Source organism: Triplophysa rosa, linkage group LG23 (assembly GCF_024868665.1).
Source record: "Triplophysa rosa linkage group LG23, Trosa_1v2, whole genome shotgun sequence".
Lineage (NCBI taxonomy): Eukaryota > Metazoa > Chordata > Actinopteri > Cypriniformes > Nemacheilidae > Triplophysa > Triplophysa rosa.
The window spans coordinates 8,297,241-8,322,412 of record NC_079912.1 but is presented as its reverse complement, the minus strand read 5'-3'; positions in this window follow the sequence as shown (position 1 = coordinate 8,322,412).

The following is a 25,172-nucleotide window of genomic DNA, read 5'->3' as shown; positions in this document are numbered from 1 at the left end:
ACTGAAAAAAAATCTTTTGAATTTAATTGACTCGTGGTGAATCGAATCGAATTTAATCGATTTTCATTGTGAATCGAATAGAATTGAATCGTTCTGAAATTTCAGAAATCGTTGAATAGAATCGACAGACAATAGAATCGATGCCTTGGGAGTCATGGGTAGTAAGTAAGTAAGTATTCTACAGAGGCAAAGCCTGGATATCATGAGACTTTATTAATTCCAACCAGCTGTGAAGAAGGTGGAAACAAACCGGATAACTGAAAGAATCATTCACACTAAGGACGTGGAAGACATTCAAGACGTAGAGAAAATTCAAGACGTATGAGAAATCCAAACTTACTACACTTTAAAGACATCCGATAAATGTGGATCATTGAAAACAGATTGCTCAGTCTTCTGAAGCACAACGCCTCATATTGTGATGCTGTTTCTATCTAGAACTTTGGCATCATCAGGCGATAGGAAAGAAAAATGTACAAGCATAAGAGAATGTAGGGTCGGTCAGGCCACAGTCACAACCACAATAAAGAGTCTTCCGTCACCGAGCACTATTTCTAGGCATGGATAATGAAAGACAGGCCATGAGGAGATAAAAACAAAGGATGAGAGAGGACATACATCTTTGAAATAGGACTGCATGGATTAGAAGAAGACACCCACATAAAATGGCATGTTTGGCAGTAGAAACCTGAATCAAAGCGCTTTGCAGATGTCACCAATGTAGGGTTGATAAACAATTTACAAAATTGCATTTTAAACGTAAAAATATGTTTAACAACTACAAATGTGAGTGGAGAGTCTCTGATGTTCTGGTCCCCAGCTTGTCTCAGGCCCAGTCTTCAATCTGTGTGGATTTTTTCAATATTTGAAACTGCTTTTGCCAAGCACTTTCAAGATTTGACCGCTCAAGAATTTGTGGCATATACTGTGACTGAAGCCAAGAATAATATTACAGAGTAAAAATGACTTCTGTTAGCCAGAACAAAATATAAATCATGATAAAACTCGAATGATATTGTACTTTTTTGGAGAAAGTTCACCAGAAAGCAATAAACTAAAATAATGCAACGTTTAGTTGTGCTGTGTATTATTTGTGTTTATTATTGTGTTAGCTTGCAACATCTGCTAACATAAAATCTGTTAAAATCAACTGCCAGTATAAAACAAATCTCTTTGGAACACAAAATGAGTTATTAAAACACCAAAAGCCTCTTTATATACTCTATGTACAGAGAATGTGAATCTACGTCACGCCGTGTTGAATGTTGCGCCATCTTGGGAGGATCGCTGCTAGTGCATTCAATGCAGTGTTTTGTTTTTCTTGTTTGATTAGGAAATATAACTATGGTAGGTTGGTCTTGCTGTGTTTAAAACTGCAATAGCATTTCACAGATTCGTTCAGGAAAAGCCCATGGTTCTTTCACTTTCGATTTCTCCATAAATCAATATATATCCATATATAACGGTACATAACAAAACAATAATAGCAGTGGAGTATGATCCTCCCAAGAGGGCGGCGCCACTGCAACATGCAACACAGGGCGTGACGTCAGCTTCACATTCTCTATACAATATGTAAACAATAATTAAACATATTTTAGTTGTTGTTGTTTTATTTTTAATAAAAGCATAGTAACCACTGACAAGAATAATAAAAAATTAACCATGGTACAATATTTAGTTAATCTAGAGTAATATTAATGGTATTTAATCTGCCAAAAAACATGGTTAACTTTTCTAAAACAAAGGGTGATGTTGTGTTCACCGTTCACACAGATAATCAAAAAATGTATTTTACTTATAAGGAAAATGAAATGATATATGCTTTATATATGTAAAACTAATAATATATGCTTTATAAGCTAGTGCAGTCATTGTTTTCCAAGTAAAAACACACAAACTACAGATACTTGAAAAAATGTACTTGAGTAAAAGTAAAAATACTTCAGTACTATCTATCTCTGTGATGGCAAAATAGCTACAGTGACCAGGGCTGGATTGGTAATCGGGCATACCGGGCATTTCCCCGGTGGGCTGATGTACTTTTTGGGCCGAAACGGACGCATGGGCCGGAGAGATGGACGGATTAGAAGCGTGAATCGGGCGCGCGTGCACGGACCGCTAATGCAATTGCAAATCGGACATTTATGCAGGAAAGGCAATGACAGCAGCACAATCTACCACTCGCACAACGAGTGGTAGATTGTGCGAGTGGTACCACCCCCCCCCGTTGACAAAAATGGTGGAGGGCCGAAGGGTCAAAAATGCCAGGGCCGATTTAAAGTCCAAGTCCAGCCCTGACAGTGACTGTTGGTGGTAGGAAGTGGGCGTGTCCAGCAGCTACGCAACAAAGTTGAGAAAAGTTCAAATGACTTTCAAGAGCAACCAAGTCGCTGGCAGTGTGAACGAAGCATTTGGAAAAAAAATTCAAATGCGCCCTGCAATCTACATCAAACATTGTTAGATAAACACCAGCGTTTCATTTCCCATTGATGTCTGACTTTGCAGAACGTGTTTTGTCCCTGTAATTAGTGAGTATAGTGGACATGTAGTTACACAAGGGTTGAAGTCAGTCCAACCCACTCATGCCCATCCAGCCATGAAGAGCTTCTATGGAAGCCCCCATACACAATGATGTACTTCAAATTCACACCTTGTGACTCAGCCCATTCTGTGTTCCGCACAGCTTCACTATAATGGTGATGATGAAAGCAGCCCTCTGTTTTTACATCAGTGATTTGTGAAGACAGAATAATGGCTCATTAGAAAACAGGTGTTGAGTTTAATATCAGGCTGCATGCCATTAGCGCTATATGTTTTTAATGACCGCAGTTCAATGCCGCCGAGATTGACCGGTAAATATCTAGCATCCAAGTTTCATCAAAGGCAAAGTTCTTTTACATTAATGACTGCTGAACGATTGCTTTGCAGTATAAAGTGATGGAGCCTACAGGTCAGTGCAATATCATCCCGGCATGTTGTGTGCTGCGCAGAGGTTTGTTGTTACCCAACTTCTATTTCCCCTCCTTAGATGTCCACTAAAATATGCAGGCAGTAAACCCATACAGAAATGTACTATTGTTTGCTAATGGCATCCTCCTAGTTTTATGCTGTGAATACCACTGGTATCTCAGTCCCTTAGGCTCTGTGTGGTCTTGCATACCAAACCCCTAAAAAAACCAGACTATAAACAGGAGAACACTGTTATTTACATAACTACAGCCATAAACAAGGCTAACAAGCCACTGCCTATACGACAAAGGCTTAGTGTATGTGGCATCCACAAATATTCCCAAAGGTCATGTATTTACAACCATGCTTATGGTAAGTTGGTCACCGCGAGCAACATTAATGTTGAATCACTGTTGAGAAGGCATCTCTGGGGCTAAATCAAATTTACAGTGTGATAAATATCAGTAATCACAATTAAAGCGAGAATATCTCGAATAGATGGAGACAGCAATGTTTGGAATATAGACAGACCAATGCAATGTTTCCAAGTAAACAAATGGCAGCATTTCATTTCGTCAAGTATTGCTGACAATTTATGTATGCTGATGAGTCTGAACATGAAGTGGGCGGAACTGCATCACCATCTGTGTGATTGAAAAGTTTCAGTTAATTTGTGTGCATTATCTGTCTGCCCACCACTGCCTTTTATTTCTCTCTCTGACCCTGGTAGGCAGCATAAATGAGAAGGATTTTTATTAGAAACGCTGCTTTGATTTGTTGGGCGTTTAAAATGATTTGCTTTAATGAAACAGATGTGATTCACCGGGCTTAGAAAATATATTTAGTGTGATGGATGGAGGAACAAGTACTAGGAACTTTAAACTAGTGCTTGTGCTTGTTTGGATGTCAAAGTTTACTCTCTTTCACTAAGTATTAGGGAAAACAGTATGTCCATTTTATTCACTTTTTTCTTTGTGCTCCTTCTAAGAAAGATTTGTGGTAGTAATAGTCAGATAAATTGCAGTGGCCGATAATGTTTTACTATCAGACGATATTTTTTGGGTTGTGTGAGGTGGATGAGATACAAATATTGTATGGTAAGTATATTAAAGGGATGGTTCATCCAAAAATTTAAATTCTGTCATCATTTATATACCCCCAGGTTGTTTTAAACCTGTATACATTTCTTTGTTCTGTTGACCACAAATTTTTTTTTTAGCAATTTTCAGTTCTGAGACATCATCCACTACCATAGCACAATTATTTTTATATATATTTTTCTGCTCAACACAAAATGAGAATTTTGAATAATTTGGGAAAACAAACCTTTGACTACCATTAAATTATTCCTACTATTGCAGTCAATGATGATTCTGAACTGAAACATTCTTCCAAATATCTTTCTTTGTGTTCATCAGAACAAAGTAATTGATACAGTTATGAAATTACACGAGGGTAAGTAAATGATGACAGAATGATCATTTTAGGGTGGACTATCCCTTTAATTCATCTATATTTTATTCATATTTCGCCACATTTGGCTTAGATTAGCGGAATGTCATGTGCACCTTTTCATGTTGTCAAGTCTGTTTTAATGCTAAGCTACGTGCTATTAACTAGCCACAAAATAATTTTGTCTCACCAATTTTTTCTCATTTACTGCGTTCGTGTCACCTCTTATCGACCACAATGCTTTTTAATATCGGTATCAGCCATTAAAAAACAGCCGTTGACCCCTAATCTTCTTTTTGGCATACTGTACACATTGGTGCGTGTGGGCATGACAGCTATCATGCATTACAATTCCTGTCAAGCACACTGAGAAATGAATAAAGATTTCTAGCTACATTCCCCACTAAACAGGAGAAATAATTTAACCCCACGTCACTCCTGATCCCACTGAAAACAGTCACCGAGCAGATATTTCAGCCTTCATCATTTTATCTGCTGGACTGATTTAGCTTCTCCCATTTTACAACTCTCTCACCGGCGTGATAAAATCGCTCTGGAATAATTAGCGCCGTCACAGCCATTGATTGCAGATATTGATAGAATGAGACAGTGAAGTGAGCACATTTGGGTTGTTTAATTGGAGAGCCGTATTCCAGACCGGCTGCGAGTCGAACCCTGATCACAATCAAGACAAAATGATCCTTGTGCTAGCGAGAGCTCAAGCTCGCCGTATTTTGATGGAGACGTAGAGTTTGTATTGATTAGATCCCTACTCATTCATCAGATTATACAATAGACAGATAATTCAACCCAAGCCCTCTGCTACACATCTGCATCCACTCATTTGAAAAATGGCTTCTACAAATCACCAGTTTCACTTGTGTAATCAAAGTCAGACTAGGCAAAGTCATGTTTTTCCTTTTTTTTCTTTTTTCTTTCTTTTTTGTTTTTGTGGTGTCTTTGTTGTAAAAACATTTATTTATACCAGTTAACTTCCCCAAAGCTGAAAAAAAGGTCACAGTATTGTTGCATTTAATCAAGTGAGGAAACTTTTGAGGAGGAGGAATTTGTTCCTGGATCTGTTATGTAAAGGTCTCTGCAGTCACTGGCATCTCTCGAATTTTGTACACTGCACAGTAAAATCGCCAGTGTAAAAAAATGTCAAATTAACACTCACAGTGTATAGATAATCCACACTCTCAAAGTGTGGATTATATAAACACTGAGAGTTAATGTGACCTTTTTTAACACTGGAGTAAATTTAATGCTCTCAGCATGTGATGATGTTATGTACAAATGTTTCTTTGCTACCTGCTGATAGTAGATGCCGTTTCAAGTAGTTTTGGTTTGACGCTCCCCGTCACGTGAAAATAACTATTAACTATAACATAACTAATATAACTATTCCTGCAAGTAAGAGTGAGGAACGTGATGCTTCGCGTCTGGTGTGAACACAGCATTACAGAAATTAAGATGAACAAAAAGAACATTGTTTTCATCGTATACAAGTTAAGTAAGTGACTAAAGCTGTGTTTCCATCACCCTATTTTTATGCACATTAAGTATCGCATCAGAAACAAACTATGGACAAATAAAAAAAATCCCTTCATTTACCAAAGTTTTAATGCTCACTTGAGGTGGTTTTTGACCAAAAGAGTTACAGTACAAATGACTGTATGGGAGATGGAAGCACATTGGCCAAATCAATTCCGACGCAGTGAACATTAAATCCATGTAACTAAATATCTGTTTCTGTTAAATGTTTAATTTACTATTGGTTACTACAAATACCACTGTCATCTGCTCAAACAACTTGATGGAAACACATATTTCACATTTGGTTTCTTTGCGAACTTTGAAAAGATTTTGTCTCATGAAACCCAGATTATGAAGCTATTTCTTTTGATACATACAGGTGTATGATTTAATGTTAGAAATTCAACAAAATGGTCAACAAAATAAAATGTTAGCTTTCTAATGAAGGAAAGTACGCAAAAAATGTGTTGATAAGCTTGACCCTCTTAACCTTTAAAAAGAACATTTTAATTTTGCACACCCATAATCTTTAACAAATTATTTATTTTATTATTTATTGTTAACCTTGGAATTAACACTTGCTTGATGTTTTACACATGATTTTATTCGACTGGAATTCGCCTGATTACGACATTGTTCACTTTCATCTGATTGTTCCCCAGTTGACAACATGTGGGATCTCTATAATTTTCTCATGGTCTGTTCCTCAGAAAGGTTTTCCTTCAGATGACACAACTGACAGCCTGCCTCACGATTACAATCGAAATCCTGAAGTGTTAAAACGCAAGCTTATGTACATTCCATCATGTCTGACTTACGATTTCTTTACAACACCCTCATAAAAAAACAACCAACCTGGCCTTAGCTCCCAATCCAATGTTTGTTTAATATACTCTCTTGACCAAGCGTGAATATTCAGAGGCTTGTTTACCAAGGATCCTTATGCGGTATTATAGTGTGTGGTACCCAGAGGATCCGACATCTAATGTTGTTTTTCTAAGGACTGCAGAATTTCCATAAGGAGCCCTTGGGAAGTCATTACATTGAAGCTCTTTCACCAACCATCAATCTGTAATTAATATATGCGATTCGGATAACTCACTTCGGCCCACATCTCCATTATTATCTGCCCGACCAAAAAATAAATTCAGAGACTCATTAAGGAATCACTAAAGCAAGCGGGGAAAATTCTCTTTGATTAAATGCACAAAGGACATCTGTTAGGTCAGAGATCATCTCCAATGTGTGAACTAATAAATTCCAAATATGAAACGAAAGGAAATGTCTGCTGTGTTGAATGACAGGAAGGAATTGAAGGAATGGGTGTCGGATGTGTGGAATTCCAAGATGCCTTTCTAAGGACCGCAGCGGCGGAAGGCCGTGTTGACCCACGCCTGTATTAGCATGAGACTGCATCTATGAAACCAGGAGGAATGTGTGCTTTCCTTTTGCATGTTAAGACACCGAAAACAAGAACGAGTCTATAAAAATAAAGAACAAGCAACAGTGTGCATGGCGTCCATTTTCTTAATCCAATCGAACGCACGTAATTTAAAGAATACCTTAACAGATAGTTCACTAAAAATGAAAATTCTGTCATCATTTACTCAACCTCTTGTCCTTTAAAACCTGTATGACTTTCTTTTATCTGCACGGTGATGGTTTGAAAAATGTTGATAACCGAACAACAGGGGTACCCATTCACTTGCATTGGTTTGCGTCCATACAATAGCAGTGAATGGGTGACGCCATTGTTCTGTTAACAACACTCTTCAAAATATCTTCTTTTGTGTTCTGCGGAAGAAAGAAAGTCATACAGGTTTAAAATGACAAGAGGGTGAGTAAATTTTCATTTTTGGGTGAACTATCACTTTAAAACGGCACGCAAACCACGAAATGGTACAAAACACATGTAACAACTGATCTTTAAAGAAGAGAAATCTGTACTTAAACTCATAAATCTTTTCTACAAACCTAACAGGATTATCTGAACGTTAAAAAGAAATTGTATTAAAATAAGAAGCAGAGACGCATCTCATGCACGTGTTCCTGAATGCTATAAACTATAAATTACAAATTTAAGAATAGTTATACTTTTGTGAGCATTATTTTTCATCTGAAAAACAGTGAAGGAAAGAGGGCTAGATCCCAAAGACTTAAAGATAAGAAAGGGACAATATTAAAGTACAGAGAAGCTGCAGAGAAATATTTGCCCCTATACGCCCGAAATGTTTGATTGCCAAACCAAACGTGTGTGTTTGCGATAACGTGCGGCTTTGAGTCTTTCATCTGAGGCAGAAAACTGCGAAAAGATGATCTTCCGTACTCCCTTGTCCCTTTTGAAAGAGAGCAAGACGAAAAGAAAAAAGGTGTTTTTTTCCTCCTCGGTGCGAGTCGACACAGCTTGTCTCGTCTCGTTTGACTCTGCTTACAGCGCCTGTTAATCACAGCAACGGCCGGCGTCTTTTGATAATGTCATTTTGTCGGGGATGCAGTTGATTGTTGGCCTATTAGCATTCTTTTGAAACATTCACCAAGGAAACAGGTGCCAGCTTATTGGGCGGTAAGAAACTTGTCCGGAGTAGTAACACGTCGGCAGTCCCTGTTCAATGTGGTCGACCGAAACAAGAGGATCTCTCTCAGGTGGGTCGACTTCGGTTTCTTCCCCGCAGGCGGGCATGCCTGTTGATGCAGAGATTACCTGGATGAAAACACACCTGCGGTTCTCCTCAGAAGTGTCAGTAAATACAGACTCTTCATTGATTGCCGGGAGTCGCTTTGACTTGGTCGCCTTCGAATTAAGAACCAGTCTTAGCTTACTCATGGTACTGATGCTGGTCATGCGTCTGAGACATTGAAAACGGATGATGTCATTTGTGCACGCTGACCTAAAAAGTATGCAAGGTTGAAGTTGAAAATTAAACGCCACAGGTAGATGAACGGTGTACTCTGTTGTCCCAATAGTCCTACTACATACTAAAAAAAGTGTTATCACCAGGGAACTATTGTACTTTAAAGTATGCAAATTGAGAAGCAGCCAATGAAATTCACAGCATGAAACATAATTGCATACTGTTTGAATTTAATAGAAGCTGTTAGATAAGCTATTAAAAAACACCAAACCCATGCCGTTTTGAAAATATCCTCAAAATTACACACAATATTAACTTTTTCATAAACAGATTGTAAACTCAAAGTTTATGAGTTTGTTCGGATATTACGCTGCTGTTGTTCTACATGCGCGTGGATTCATTTAGCATTTTAAATGCGTAAACAATATTTTGAACATTATTAACCTGCCATTGTACGTCCCTCCTCGCCTGAAATAGCATGCATTACATTCATCTCCCTCATCTGTAAATGGAGGATAGTTACGGAAGCTGTCAAAAGACGATGCTTCATTAACACATAGATGTAATATCGCATAAATGCTTCATGAGGAGCGTTTCTGTAATGTAATGGCCCCGACACAAACAAAACGTGTCGCCTTTGTACCCGCATTTTAAATGTGAGCAGTCACGCAGGAATGTGAATGATATTGTGAGGTTAGTGTGACAGTGCTGTGGGCTTCTGATGGAGCCTCTTGTGTTACATAATGAGCCCGACCGCATCAGACTGGACTGTGTGATGATTGTATCTGGGTTAGTTCTCCTTTGCCTGCCAGCTGAGCTTCCTGTCACTGCTGAAAAACACACAGCATATTGCAGTGTAAACAAAATGATGAATGAAAAGTTAGATGTTTCATCCCCTAAAGTAAAAAAACAAAGACAAATACATACACAGCGTGACAGGGGTGCTAAATTGTGTTTCAATGCTTTTGCGCCATTACCGGCACCAAACCGAATTGCAAAAAGTATGCACATATTCTATTAAATATATTTATACATACAGCCGCGTAAAAAATTAAGAGACCATTTAAAATTTTCATTTAATCAGCATTTCTAGGTGTATTGTTTTCATTACAGTCCAGTTTCTGTTGAATTTCAGTCATACACCAGTCATGTAAAAGACTGACAGCATGACAAGACACATGAAAACTATAAATAAAATTCTGGTTATCACATAAATTGAACTTTTAAATAAATGTACAAATACAGTATTACTGTTGCATTGCTTAAAAGTGAACATGAACTTGTTTTCTTTGCAGTATTAGAGGTCTGAAAAAATACAAAGCATATTTTCTGTTATTTTCGTTTTCTGCAAATAAATACAAATAGAAACAATATTTTTATTAGAAATATTGTTAGTAGTTCACAGAATTAAACAAAAATGATCATTTTACCTTAAACACATACAAATTATTTTAAAATGGTCTTTCTAAAATGGTTTTTTTCCACGGCTGTACATTCACACATATATAAAATACCAATCAAGCTGACATCAAAACAATCATTTTCTCTGCTTTTAGACTATTTGTAAAACCCCATGAATTACAAAAAAAAGCTTATCACATGTAAAAACATGTTGGGACAGTAAATGAATTGCTCTGGAACAGGATGTAAATAAAGGCGCACAATTACAGATGCATGATCCACCACAAAACAGTTCCGAGTCTGTCTAGAAATGTGAGTCATGATGTTAAGCTGCCAGGTGCATGTGAACTGGTGGGTCTCTGGATCTGCACCTTTGGCAAAACACAAGAGCTCAGCTGGTTCAAATGGACAAACAGCGCCGAAGAAAATTTGAGGGAAGAGAACGGCAAACAAAAGCTGATGAATGAGGATGGAGGAAGCAGAGATGAGCGAGACGCTTCACAGCCAGAGGCCGGAAAGTTCCATCAGAGTTGCACAAGACCAAACAGATGTGATGCGCGACACGAGCGGGAGATTAACTTCCTTGCACATGAGGTCATGAGGAAGTTTCTCAACTCATCGTGCCAGGAGTTCATGTCAGGATTTATTAACACAGAAACTGAAATGCAGATTTTGCACGTTTTCAATTCCTGTTTCTATTCTGTAAACTCCCGCTTCTCTTATTTTCCTAGAATTCCTACGGAAGGATATAGCTATGAAGGACTATAAAAAACAATATAAATATAATAATAATAAATCTTAAAGTATAAAAAGAATACTAATATTTAATTATGTATATATTTAAGATCAATAAATATGGCAATGAATCAAACATCTAAGCAGTAAATGGGTATGATAAGGTAGTTTCAATTATGCCTAATTTTTTTTTCCTTTTGTCGGGAGAGGTGTGGTTTTGCTAAACTCTTTCACACTCATCAGGACATAAGGCTTGTCATTAGATGCTGATGCAGTGTAAACTTGATCTTGAAAACACAGCTGAGGGAAGTTGAGAGCTGTCAAGAGCTCTACAATAAACAGTAGGTTGCAAACTTCAGAAACATGCCGGAAGATGTCTCTGCCCATCTCTTTGTTGGTGCTATTCTGCATACAAGCCTCATCAGCAAATGTTGGCACCTGAAACAGGTTGTATTATGCAGAAAAAATGCAGTGTTTGCTGATTGTTGCCCACTCTGCCAACTCACACTCGTCTATTTAGTGACGAGGCTGCTGATTATAAGAGCCGGGAACAATCTCAGTCTTAGACAAGCAGACAGCAAAGACAGCTGAAGTTGTAGGTCAGTTCAATGTGAATCATTATTATACCTAGATGATCTTCAATGGTGCGGCATGACAAAGGGGCGAGCAATATTTTCCATGTTTATCAGACTTTGTGTCCTAACCAGCCACGACAGCAACAAGCACAGAATGACAGCAAACGTTTTCGATTGGTTGCGCTTCGTTTCCATTTCGCAGAGCCATTGAGAGAGAGAGTCGTGTCAACTCCGTTGACTCCAATGGAACAGTTTTTTCACAGCAATGGCGGTTCATAGAGGCTCTCAATAGTTCCCGTTACTAGTAACGCATGGAGCTGCGGCTAGACAGACCAACAGAGGTAAACATTTAACCCAGTTGAAGACGCAAGTCATTTAATGAATAACAAATGAAAGAAACAAAGCATTTAAAGAGAAAATATAACTTCCCGGAACTAACTGAAGGCTCCATGAATCACGTCACATGCGAAAATTTCGAACTTCCGTTGCCGCACCTCTCTCTCTCTCATTGGCTCTGCGATTTTGTAACATTGTGCTGGATAGTCCCACCTACAGTGTAACGTCATAGGATCGAACTCCTGCTCCTCATGAATATTTATAGACGGAACGTTCGTTGGTTTACTTTTATAGCGATTTTTTATTAACTATAAAACAATGACAGCAAATTAAAATCTAAAGTTGAAAGGTCCTGAGGATGGCAAGCGGTCAAGCTTAAAAAAAAAACGTCCAGTAACGTAAATATAGTTATTGTTGTAGTTTCATAGTTATCCTAATAGTTGTCATGCTTGGTGTGAATGGGCCTTAAAGGGACAGTTCACCCAAAAATAAAAATCATCATTTACTTACCCTCGAGTTGTTCCAAATCTGTCTTAATTTCTTTGTTCTGATGAACACAGAATATATTTGGAAGAATGCTTGTGACCAAACAGTTCTTGGCCACCATTGACCACCATAGTAGGAAAAATTAAAACGGTAGAGTCAAAAGTGCCCCAGAACTGTTTGCTTTCCTACATTCTTCAAAATATCTTCTTTTGTGTTATAATGAACAAGGAAATGTATAAAGCAATTTTTTCCTACTAGATTTAGAACAACTTGAGGGTGAGTAAATGAAGACAGAATTTTCAATTTTGGGTGAACTGTTCCTTTAACTCTCAAACATGAATTGAGAGTGACTTGTGAAAGTCTAGAATATAAAATAACAAATAGCTTGTCGCTGGAATGTTGTCGTGTTGTTGTTGGTTAGTACGGCGTGTTAGAGTAAACAAGGTGGAAACGGCGATAACAGATCCAGTCGAGACACTGAGGTGTCATACACTGTTCATTTGGCAGTTTTAACTACAACAACCGTTTGATGCTGTCATCATATTTCCCCGGTCTAATTTATCACTCACTTTTAAAAACATTAACACAAGGCCTCAGGACATGCTGTCAAGCCAGCACATATTGGACCAGACGTGCATGAGCTTGTTTTGTTGCTAGTGTCTCGTTCACTATGATTATGTGCAGCTACACAAGTTATTTCACTAATACCGTTCATGTCTATCTATACAGGCAAAGCAACTCTCAGTCCCAGGACGATATTTACTGTCAAAAATCTTTCAAAGCACTTCAGACAGTGTTGTGGGTTAGGCAGTTATGAGAAGGGGAATGCCATATAATGATGTCATTATGTACCTTGCACATGCTTAGCTAACAAAATTCAGGCGCAGATGTTTGCCTATACCCCAGCAATATTTTGAACACTGATGGTATTGAGGATGGAAAACCACATGACCACCAAGAATCACCAAGAAAATGTCACATATTTTTTTGGTGTAAGTCAGACTAATCACAGCTTTTTAACCTATTTTAATTTTAACATTTATACAGAGTAATTGCCAAATCAATGTGTTTTACGAAAAAATGAAACCGTTTAAATGATTTATAATAATAAAAATAATGTTATAAGAATTATGTTTATAATAACAATGTTAAACTGTTCATACTTTTGAAGCCTCAAAGAATGTCCTGAAGCTACACAGAAGTACTAAAATGTATTTATAAACTTATTTAAATATTACACCCACATACAATTAGATAAATATTATGTAAACAAATGAAGCTAATTTAATGTGGATTGTTTATTAAATTGTTAACAACTGGAGCAGACCTGCAAAGAATGTACTGGAGTACAGGCTTGACTCATGAATATTAATTGACCTTCGCCCAGCAAACCAAATGATTGGCTGAAAGACTTTGAAGGCTTGGTGCATGAATATTAATTCCGTTTGGATGCTTGGGGAAGGTTACAAGGTCACGTCATTCACATTGTTGTCGTATTCACAACCATCATACTGTCTGAAGACATTACTAATTGGGGCCGGGTCTACAGGAGGCTAGGGGGACAATGTCCAGCTGACAATAAAAAAAAATAACATTAAATGGCCCTTATTGGTATCATTTTTTTGCTATTAAAAAAAGATCTGTTATTTTAATTACAGAGAACATGTGAAATTATGCATGCAATGAACTACGATTATATTACTATAAAAATTGTTGCCCAACCAGAATATCTGATTGCCCCCCTCAGTCCTAGTACTGGGCCTGTTCCTAATAAAAAATAGTTTGGATGTAAACCAAGAGTAAAAAATTAATTGACCAGAGACAAGCATTGAAAATCTATAAATGTATCATCAAACATCATCAAAAATTCACCTACACTCTAAGTTACTGATAGACTTCCATTGCATTTTCATTACAAACTTTTAAAAATGAACTCCTTATTCCCTCAGTATTCAGGATATTTTTTTTCCACATTGAGTGCAGTAAACTTGGAAAAAAAACAATGCAGATTGTGTGTGGGCCAATCCATTAGTGATACAATGCCCAGGCGCCTGTTATTATTGATAGGACCATAGACTGGTCTTCAGATGCCCTGGTGGGTGATTAAATGGCTTGTTTTACATAAACACTCTATGTAAATAGTCGTAGCCTTGTATGATACCATAATAATGTATTTCCCCTGTTAATAACAGTATAAAATTTTACTGTCCCATTAAATTTTACACAGCCATTAATGCCAACTCAGGAATTCAGTATGTGTTGTGAATAACTGCTGGTATCTATAGACATCTTCCCAATGAAGTTGAGGGAGGGATTTTCTAGTTATTTCCTATCAATAAACATACTCTGTTAAAAACCGAGCGGTATTTCATTCCTTTACTCTGGCGTTTCTACAAGTCCAATGTTTTTAGTGTTCCTCAATGGGTTATTGTCAGATCTTTAACTACCAGTTTTACCACATCTCAAGAGGTGAATAATGCTGAAGATAATTTCCACCATGTTATGACAAATTCATTAAAACTCTTTACAGTATGCATCACAACTGCTTAAACCAAAATTGCATGTGGTGAAACACGTCCTTTACAAGTTGGTAAATGTGAGAATTTCAAAAGCTTCTCACACTCGCTCCTAGCAAATGGTTAAGAAACAAGAATTTACCCCGAAATCTCTGCACTCTCTGCTCTGAGTGTACATGTGAGAGGCCGTTTAGCGTGGAATAGTTCATATTAGCCAAATGACTGAGTGTTTTGCAACATATCATATAATCTGTTGACTCAGTAGGAAACAGGCCGGTTAAAGTGCACTGCTGCTCTGGTTGCTCAGTCCACCCAGCAGTGGTTTATTTACGAGCTATGTGATCAGATACTGGGGGTTTCGAGGCCAAATAGGGCACTGATATGGCATGCTGGGAATGCAGGCAAAATACCCCCCACAGTTAGGTCAGGCCACCGGTCATGTAAGGGATGGGTACACATCAAATTGTCAATATTACAGTCCTGTCTGTTTACCCTTAAATGGAAATAAGATAACCCACCTTAAGAGGTTATGGGATTTGGGTAAATAATATAGATTTTCTGTGGTTTGGAAATGCTGGAGAGCCATAGTCACTCCGTAAGTGATATGATCAGGAGACATAAGTGGTCAAAAGTGCATGTACATCTACAAGTACTCACTTGGAAAGGTTTTCTACCTACCACTGTATGTGGGCCCAGACAAATACATACATAGAATATTTATCACCCACAGAAACATTATCTTGTCAGCCTTGCCTACATTCAACTCAAACCCTCAAATGTTTTCATTCCCGTCACCAAAAGTCCTTTTCTGTCACCTTCCCTTAAATTCTCATTAAGAATAACTTCTGCTCATTTTGTCACTGCAATTCATTCTCAGTGTGAAGAGGTAAAGAATGCAGAGACAGAGGCAATACATTTGTTCTAATTAAAGGTGTGGGAGGCATTTCTTGTCCTCCAATGTATAGCTAATGGCGGTGAGATCAATTATTCAATATCACTTAGATCTGTGTCTTGTAAACGCAAATAAAAAGCAAGTGCTGGGTTGGAAGTTCAAGCAAAACCTGTAAGACAACTAACAAAAGTGAACCACATCTTTTATAATAACACATGTATATGTCGCTTTAAAGGATGACAGGAAACATAATGAGAAACATGGCCTGCTGGCAAAGTTGAAAAGAATAGCAAAAGGTTTTGGCAACTCATCTGCGGTTGGGATCTTAATTCGTAAAGCAAGCACGACATTTTTTATTGTTAATACTCAAAGTTAGCCCAGGTGAAAGAAGTGCCCTAAAATTGACTTAAATGTATTCAATATGCTCCATTTTGACACAAATTTTGTACTTTACAAAAAACGAGCCTTAGTACTTTTTGAGATACAGTAAATCTAAGATCTAATTGTACTTAACTGTGCTATTATGAGACACCATGACTAGAACAGACTATATTTCTGGTATATTAAGTACTTTATGTGTGAAAATAGAGCACTTTAAGTGCACTTATGAAAGTGTACTACGTGTAATTAAATAAAGTGTATTTTAGTCAACCTGATCTCACAGGAATTTGTAACTATTTTACGAGGTGGCTATGGGTGGGTTTATATTTGGCATTAACATGCGATCTGTATCTGGATGTTGTCCACATATACATTGAAAAGACAAGTGTAAACGCGCTTCTAATTGGAATGTCATCCGATCAGCGTGTCCTGATCCAGAGGTAGTCGAGGACGCAATGTGATCGGATCTCAGTGCAGGGGCGGACTGGCCATCTGGCGTACCGGGCGTTTTCCCGGTGGGCCGCTAACGTATGGGGCCGGAACGGAAGCGGAGGCCGCTAACGCATAGGGCCGTAACGGAGGCGTTGGCCGCTTAGATGGACGTATTATAAAAACGCGACTGCAAAAGACACGTATGCATTCTGGTGCATCAAATCTGTAACATGCTCATCCTCCCCGTTATACGTGTTGTGTGAAATCTCCCCGCACCGGGGCTATTTTTAAATTGCAGGCTTATTAAAATAATGAGCAGGAAACTATAGAGATCCGATCAGATGTGGAAGCCACTTTGATGTTGACAAGTGTGAACGCGCTGTGTCCTGAATGTCTGAAGATCCGATCTGCTTGTTCGGATCACCGAGATCGCATGTTAATGCCAAATATAAACGCACCCTAATTCGTATGAATTCGTACGTTGTGAATCGTTTACCTGTAATAACTTACGACTACTAGAAAAAATGCAATACTGAAGCCCCACCCATAACCCCGCCCCTACACCTAACGTCACTGGAGCGAAAGCCAATCGTACTAAAATGTACGAATGAGATCGTACAAATTGAAACGGATTAGCCAAAATTACCCACATCGTAAAATAGTTACGATTTTGCCATGAGATTGTATTGATTTTAGTGCACTAAATTTTTTACACAGAAGTGTTTAACTGTGCTACAAACAGTAATGGTACCTCGAAGCATGTCGCTAACAGTGAAGCACGATTTTATTTTTGTCTGCGATCAGACTTAATAAAATAAGTAAAAAAACAATGCATTTTAATCACATCTTAAGGAGGGACCTAAATCATAATTAAGACATATTTAATTTGGGGCTCTTTTGATATAGCTAATACACTATAAAGCAGCATTATAGTGTGGCAACAAGTTTAGCAAGAAAAGCAACTATCCGATTCGGTCTTTTTAAAATGTACAAATCTGATATTTTTATTCCCAGTGTCATGGATTTGCTCTCAAAATTCAGTCTGTGTAGCACCACTTGACACCTACAAAATTGTGCTTCAGCCGTACGGGCTGTTGGTTCTTTCAGCTTTAGCCATGTATTATGTTGAAAAGCATTTTGAATTAAATTAAGCACAAATAATTCCCACCAACAAAGACGAGCAAGTCCAATCACGATCAGATCGAAGTGTTTATTCATAGCCAACGGACCGTTTTCATGCTTCACGGTCGAGACACGTTCAGCCGCCACCCGCCAAAACCCGAAACTAGAAAACACAGATTGTTTTGAAAACATTCAACTTTCCCTCATCCGAACGAGAATATGGTAATCTTCTGAATTGCATTTTACCAGAGGGGAGCAGACTGCCGTCAGAGACGAATGCCAAGAGCAACAAATCGTATCTAAAAAAATCCTCCTGAAGAGCAAGAACTATTGCTTCATAACGTCCAAGACCTCATGGGAGAAACTGTCGACCTTTTTAGTTTAGTGTTCTAGAACTTTGGCACACATGGTTACCCTAACCCCTAAATTAGTTAGGCCAAAACCTTCAGAAAGGGCAGCGGAGAAGGTGGGGTGCTGAGGGAAACCTATTACATCCTTGTCGTGTACCTCCTTGGGGTATGATGTGACCTTTGACCTTCGGTCTTCACAGAGCCGCCTTTCATCTCTCCTAAAATCTTCTCCTTTTTCCTTCCCCAAATATTAAATGAGCTCACATGATATGTGGCTCTAGTGAACAATTTTCAAAACCGGACCACCAGAAGTGGATGTCAGAACAAATGTATCCTTAAACAGGTATCCTTCAAATAACTACAGGAATGTTCTCTCCAAGAAAGAGCTATTTGTTTCCCTTTGGGGAATGACCTTTGACCCCTACAACAGGAATAATGCCATGTAAAAAAAAACACGGCATGAGGCTCTACTTTAGTCTGTCAATCATCTAGACATGTCCCCTTCGCTTAAGTGCTTAAGACACGTCTGCTTTGCGTGATAAAACACCATAGTACGCTGTAAAAATACACTTACCAGAACAAATGCACTTTCCAGGTAAATCGTCACACGAGGAGCTGTCCAGATAAAGCAGTTATTTACAAGACGCAATAATTATAAGTGATGTTACTGAGCTAATGATGTTGCACTTGTGTGTTTAAGAAAATACACATCATGGCTTTAATAAACACCTATTTGACAAGGCTTTGACGATTCTATTAAAAGAAGAACGTGAGGTGAATGTTTGTCAATGCCAAACTTATCTCCACGTCTGCTGGTTGCTAAGGAAGACCAGGATTAAAAGGCCCAAAAAGGTCTCGATTATATTTTGGTCCCTAGATATTGTTGGATTTATCCATTAATGTAATTCTATGGGATTATATTCCCCCAGGTTTTATAGAAAAGTAATCATAGAATCATTTCACAGAAAACCTTACAAAAAGGTGTAAGGTATTGTTTGTCAACAGCACAAATAGTCCTTGACAAGTTACAAGTTCAAGTTTAATACATTAGATTTAGGTTTAGTTTGTTCAAATCGCTTTAAAAAAGAAAAATCAAATCTCTTTAATATCTCAACTGTGTAAATATTAAATGGAGAGCAAACCCTTGCTTAAGTCTCCTGTGTCCCAAACATTTTGCCACAGAAAAATCCAGAAATCTTAAATTATCTCCATTAAAGTTTCAGAGATCTTATTAATGTCACAAAATGAGCTCAGCTTAAAGTCCGCAAAATTCAATTTTAAGGATTTAAATACGAACATTTCTCATCAAATGTAAACACCTATGCACTAAAAACAGTGGCCTCTCCATAGCAAAGCATTGCTAAAAAAGACTCCTAGAAATTATGTTAAAATCGACAGTCATTTCCAAGTGACAAAACAAAAAATGGCCATTGAATTCCATCCTGCAGCAGCCCACAGTATGCTTCCATGACCTTGAAGAGCTGTAGAATATCAGTGATAGAAAAAATATTCACTGGCAGAAACGTTCTGAAGGTGTTGGAGCAGATAAAAGCGAAGAGAGGACATTAGAGGTATCTATGGTTACTTTGGCTCCATCACTGCTTGTCTTGGATTGCAAGTGCAATAAAGTGAGAAATAATGCACAAGTGAGAACTCTTATTGCATGAGCATTCTTTCACACAATGTCACCAAGAGACAAGGCATGGGGTCCAGCCTGTCTCTCTCTCTCTCTCTCTCTCTCTCTCTCTCTCAGTTCCATCTGCTCTACATGTTTTATACACTCACAACATACTCATTGCTCCTTCAAATGCCCTATAACATCATACTGTATTTCACAGCATGTTTACATTGTATAAAAGCACACCAAGGTCCTTGATTTGAATAATATATGGAAATCGTGTGTCTACTATGTCATTATCTGACTGTTCCATGTTTCCATTGTAATGTATGTTACCTCTGTTGCAAACCTGTGGATCAGTCACGCTCTCTACTGCAAACTAAGAACATTATAGTTTACAAAATCTACAACTTAAAACATTGCTGTTAATTGAAATCCAATAAAATATTAGCCTAAATATAGTAGATGAAAATCTAAAATTAAATGAAAATTATAAATAATTGAGACACTAAAATTGAAGTTAATTTGCAAAAAAGATTCCAGTTGTAAATATTTTTAAAAATCATGTATTTCAAGTAATATAAACCAATCAAGTAATAATAACAAAAATATAGCTAACAAACACAATAAATCATGATAACACTATACATCTTTTTTGTAAAATATATAAAAACGAAGTTTCTCTTCAATTATTTACGGAAGATACATAAACCTCAACTGAAAAAATACATGAAGCATATATAAAATAAATAATAAATGACTAAAGCACATACTGTATCAAAACAGATACAAATTCATCTAAAATTAACACAAAAACTAAAATATAAAAATAATTGAGAATAATAAGAAATGTAGAGGAGACTCGATTCTTAATTGATCCCACTTTGTTAGTAGTTGGTTTATTGGTTAGTTAGTATGTTTGCATGCAGCCACATTCTCAAACGGACATTCTCATAAGCAAAAAGTCAAATGTACTTTACATACAGAGCATCTCAGAATCCGCCATCTTCCAATCCACAGACATTTTGGTCAAAACAAGGTACCTTACAAGGCAACTTAATATTGCTGCCCACATCTCTGGCAAAGTCTTTGCGACGAAAGCATGTCCGTGATGTTTTAAAACGGTGCCATCAGGCAGCTCACAAGATTTTGGAACAGAGCAATTGTGTGTTATTCAGTGCAACTGTATCATTCTGTGCCCATCATATAAAAAAAGACACAATTTGGGTATTTTGTTCCAGTGTGCACCCTGATAAACAACATAGACTGAAATGAATTCTTCTCCTCCACCCAACCCCCCCTCGCCAGCTCTCCAGGATCCTGGCCCCACAATTCACAATATGCTGCTTAAGACGGGGGCAAATTATTTCCTGTTCCCCCCTCTCAAGATCTATCATCCCTATGGTGGGAGACCATCATCACTGCTATCTCTCTCTCTCTTCCTCTATCCACCAAAGAGGCTGGAGAATTGAACACTCGGCTATTATTAGTCTGTGAAAGCACAATGTTTGGAGGAGCTATTTGGCGAGATATGGGGTGTGGAGGAAAGAGAACGGAGGGGTGCCAGCCAACCTTTTCTTCTCCATTTTTCTCCTTCGTTCTACTATTCTATTGCCTTGCTATTGAGGAAAAAATCACTTTTCCATGGACAATATGAAAGATTATTCGCCATGTAAGCAAACCGAGAGTTGGCCAACCCAAGGGGGTCGACTACTACCAACTTTCCATGTTCTCAGTGCATATCCACACCATTTTTTATTTATAATGTAACATGTTCATTGCTCCACCAATTTCTTATGCATTACATTGTAAAAGTGTCCAAAATGTACATATTGACCCCTTACTCCCATACACCACCTCATTTTATTTCAATTTAACCTCAAGCTATTGACTTGGTTAAGTGAAACTATTGAATATATCATAACACTAGTAATGTGTATTGACACATGGATACATTTCCTTATGTGGTAACAGATGAGGATGCTATTTTAGTGGATGCACGCCAGCTCTCTTGGAATGTTTACTGAACATTTTGCTGACAAATACAAATCTGGCCAAATGTCGCAAAAATGCAAACTAGAAAACTGCCATGAGACGCTAAGCATGGTGAGAGAGCAAAGCAAGTTTCACACACACTTTTCCCACTTTGAGATTAAAATAATAAGAGCGTATAATAATAACAAGCATCCTTCGAGATTTGGAAAATGTGTCAAACTATATTACTGGGCAAAATATTTTGTCAAAACATTTGATTATTCTTACTAATTAAATACTTTTGTTAAAATATTGTGTTAATAACTTCTAAATGTAAACAAGAAAATAAACAATTTCATAAAGTAGAAATACAGGGCTGGTCCTAACGTACATGACAATACAGATTCTAAATACAGTAAAAGATACAGTGTACAGTACACAAATGTGTACATTTGTTGATCAATATGTTAGGACCTGTTTGTTAAGCAGCTCAACAGCATTTTAACAGTAGTGTATTTCCCTTCATGGCTTTAAATCGCACCAGTCTCATGGTTCAGTGACCTCTTTTGTATCTGTAACCTCAGAGAACGGTAGGTGTACTTTCGCAAGCAGACTTGTCATCCAAAGACTTTGATACAGAGCCCAGATCAATTTAAGACTGAGGGATTCATTATAAGAAAAATTTTAGATATTATCTAACCCACTTGTCAAAAAGCTGCCAACCCATAATCGAGACATTTGCTCTGGAATTGACTAAGACTACCAGCCAAAACCTTGCAAGTAAAATCTGCCATTTGAATTCTTTACCTTGAAACTAAAATCCATCAACAACCTCAACTCTGAATCAACATTTCTCTGCCCTTTACATTTACTCCAATAGCAAATTTGGCGTAGTTTAAGATGTTGTGTTGGCTTTCTGATGATGCTACAAAAGAACATGCTCTATATAAAGTCTCCGGAAAAAAGGTTAAAATCTGAATGTTACCTCAAAGCTTTTTCATTAATTTATCGTTCCATTAAGTTTTCCACCTTCATCTTATGAGGTCCACAGTAGCATCGATTTTTCCGCTACATGCTGAAGAGACTGTATCAATATCCTCAGCTCCTGAATCAAATCAAGTGTAAGTACTGCTCTTCAGAGGTGGTTAACAATGAAAAGGTCTCTTTATTAGAAATACCCTACTGTTCTAACCATGTTCAATTCCAGTCAGTGTGTTTTCAGGATAGACCAAAAACAACACAAGCCCATCGATCAATAACAAACCCTTACTCTCTGTCATCAGCAACAATCACTATTCATGTAGCTCCTTGATTCAATACTCGCAATGTCAACGGCAGCATTGCGGGATGGCTGTCATGTGACTTGTTTTCATGCCACAATTCTCATCAAATTCAAGAATAAATTCACTGCTCATACTGCAACTACAACTTCGGATGGAACAGTAGCATACGATCAACAATCTTCACCTCAGAAGTTGATAGGAAGCAAGGTAAAATATGGCTATTGGCAAGTTATTGAAGCATTAGTGACCACCGCAGGCACCCGAATTTGCAGTTTTAGGCTTTACACGGGTAGCGAGATGTAAACTCTCCTCCCATCACACACCCGTCCACACGCCGGGCCCAGTATGGCACCTTCAACCTCACGTGGCGTGCGGACTAATTGCGGCAGGCGAACACTTTAGACCCATCATAAGGTGTTAGACCCCCTCTTTGTCCCCCTGTTGGAACAGATGGCTTTGGCAGCCTTCAGGATTCTGTTTAACTAATTGCCAGCACTCAGAGGACCCAGAAAGGGGTCCAGAACACAGCCACTCCTTCCCAGCACAAGCCAGGCGCCTGGGGGGGAAAGGTCAAGGCCGAGCAGAGAAGCAGGAGGAGGTGAGGTAAATATAGGCGTGGTGCCTAGCACCCCATAGTCGTCGCAGGAGGGAGGAAGGATGGAAGGAAGAGAAGATTGTCGCAGCAAACGGAGTGGTGTCGAAATGTTTTGTGGAGACCTGTTGTGATCAGTATGAGGTGACATCGAAAGCCGGGTCACGGAGTTCATGTTGTCTTGTCATACACTTCTAATGCATGGATAATGGGCATTGTTAGGGCTGCACGATATTGAAGTAAAATGCAATAACGTAAAAAAAAATACGATATACTGTCATATGCAATACAATAATGCTTGGCAAAATGAATTTGAACAATACTAACATCTGTGTGCCAGTCTCTTCTAAAATTATGTTTAGCCTATACAGTATATAACATTTTGAAGTATTGAAATCATCTAGTTTTTACTAATCAATGCGATATGCATTTTGCAGTTTGCACATTTGCCATAGTTTGATTATTCCGATATATTGCAGCCCTAGTATGCTGTACGGCTTTAATCCATTATTTTTCATAACAACGTAAACACTTTTTTTTTGTGCACCAATGAACTGCTTTAATCTCAACTAATCATAGTGAATTGTGAGTATTACCAAAATCCGTTTAGGCAAGTCTTGCCACTCGGTGGCCATTTTTGCAAAGCGCCTCCGGGCACTTACAACGTGATTCAAACAAGATGTGAATGGGAATACTGATATTTCTACAATTGCCGGCTAAAATCCCAATTAAACGACATTTTTAAAAACAACATTTAAAAATGATGTAAACTGTACCATAACTTTGTTTTCTATGATCAACTTGCGCTTAAAAACTGTATTTTTCATGTTGATTGAGAAACCATATTGAACGTTGCGTTCCTCCCCGTTCATTCCAATGGCAGTGACGCATCTTGTTAATTTTTATATTTTTGGTATTACATAGTATTACACTATTGCAAGATGTGAACAATGCTGGTCCAGAAGCACTTCCTGTTCAGTTTTTGAACACTACACAAATGTTAGAAAAATATACTATGAACAGAAGATTTTGAACAGAAGCGAATATTAAATAGACATTTTTTTATTTTTATTTTTATTTAAAAATAAAAAAATAAAAAAATGTAAACAGGAAGCATTTATGGTGTTTCAATCGCAGGAACCGGGTCAAAACCAAGTTCCAGGTAGAACTTTGCCCCACAGAAAGTCCCTGCACGCGAGGTAGTCATTTTTTCGAAGTTCAGGACCATTCGGGGGTGGGACTTGGGCACTGAACATGCTGATTGGTTGAGTTCACGCAGCCTTGTACTTTGCCGCATCGCAAAATAAATGATGATTGTCTATTGCTGTATGACGTTATCATGGATCAACCAGAGATTGTAATGGTGGCCAACGTATATAAATAAACATTTTATTATATTAAAATCTACATATAGGTTTATTCAGTGTAGTGAAGCTTCTCTTCCATTGACATCCATTTAAAAACAACATCTGGTCTCATTTGTTGCATTACACTGAAGCTGCGGCGTTATCATTAGTCATTACGTTTTTGTGGCAGAAGGTTGTAAGCTTTCCATGTAGCGTCTTTGGTTCTACGACGTCACTGGACTAATTTGCCTCATCTTCACGGTAATTTAGACCACAATGAAAACGAAGACAGCAACAGACCTGGGGAGAACAATGTTCCTGGGAAAAAGTTTCAGTGACAA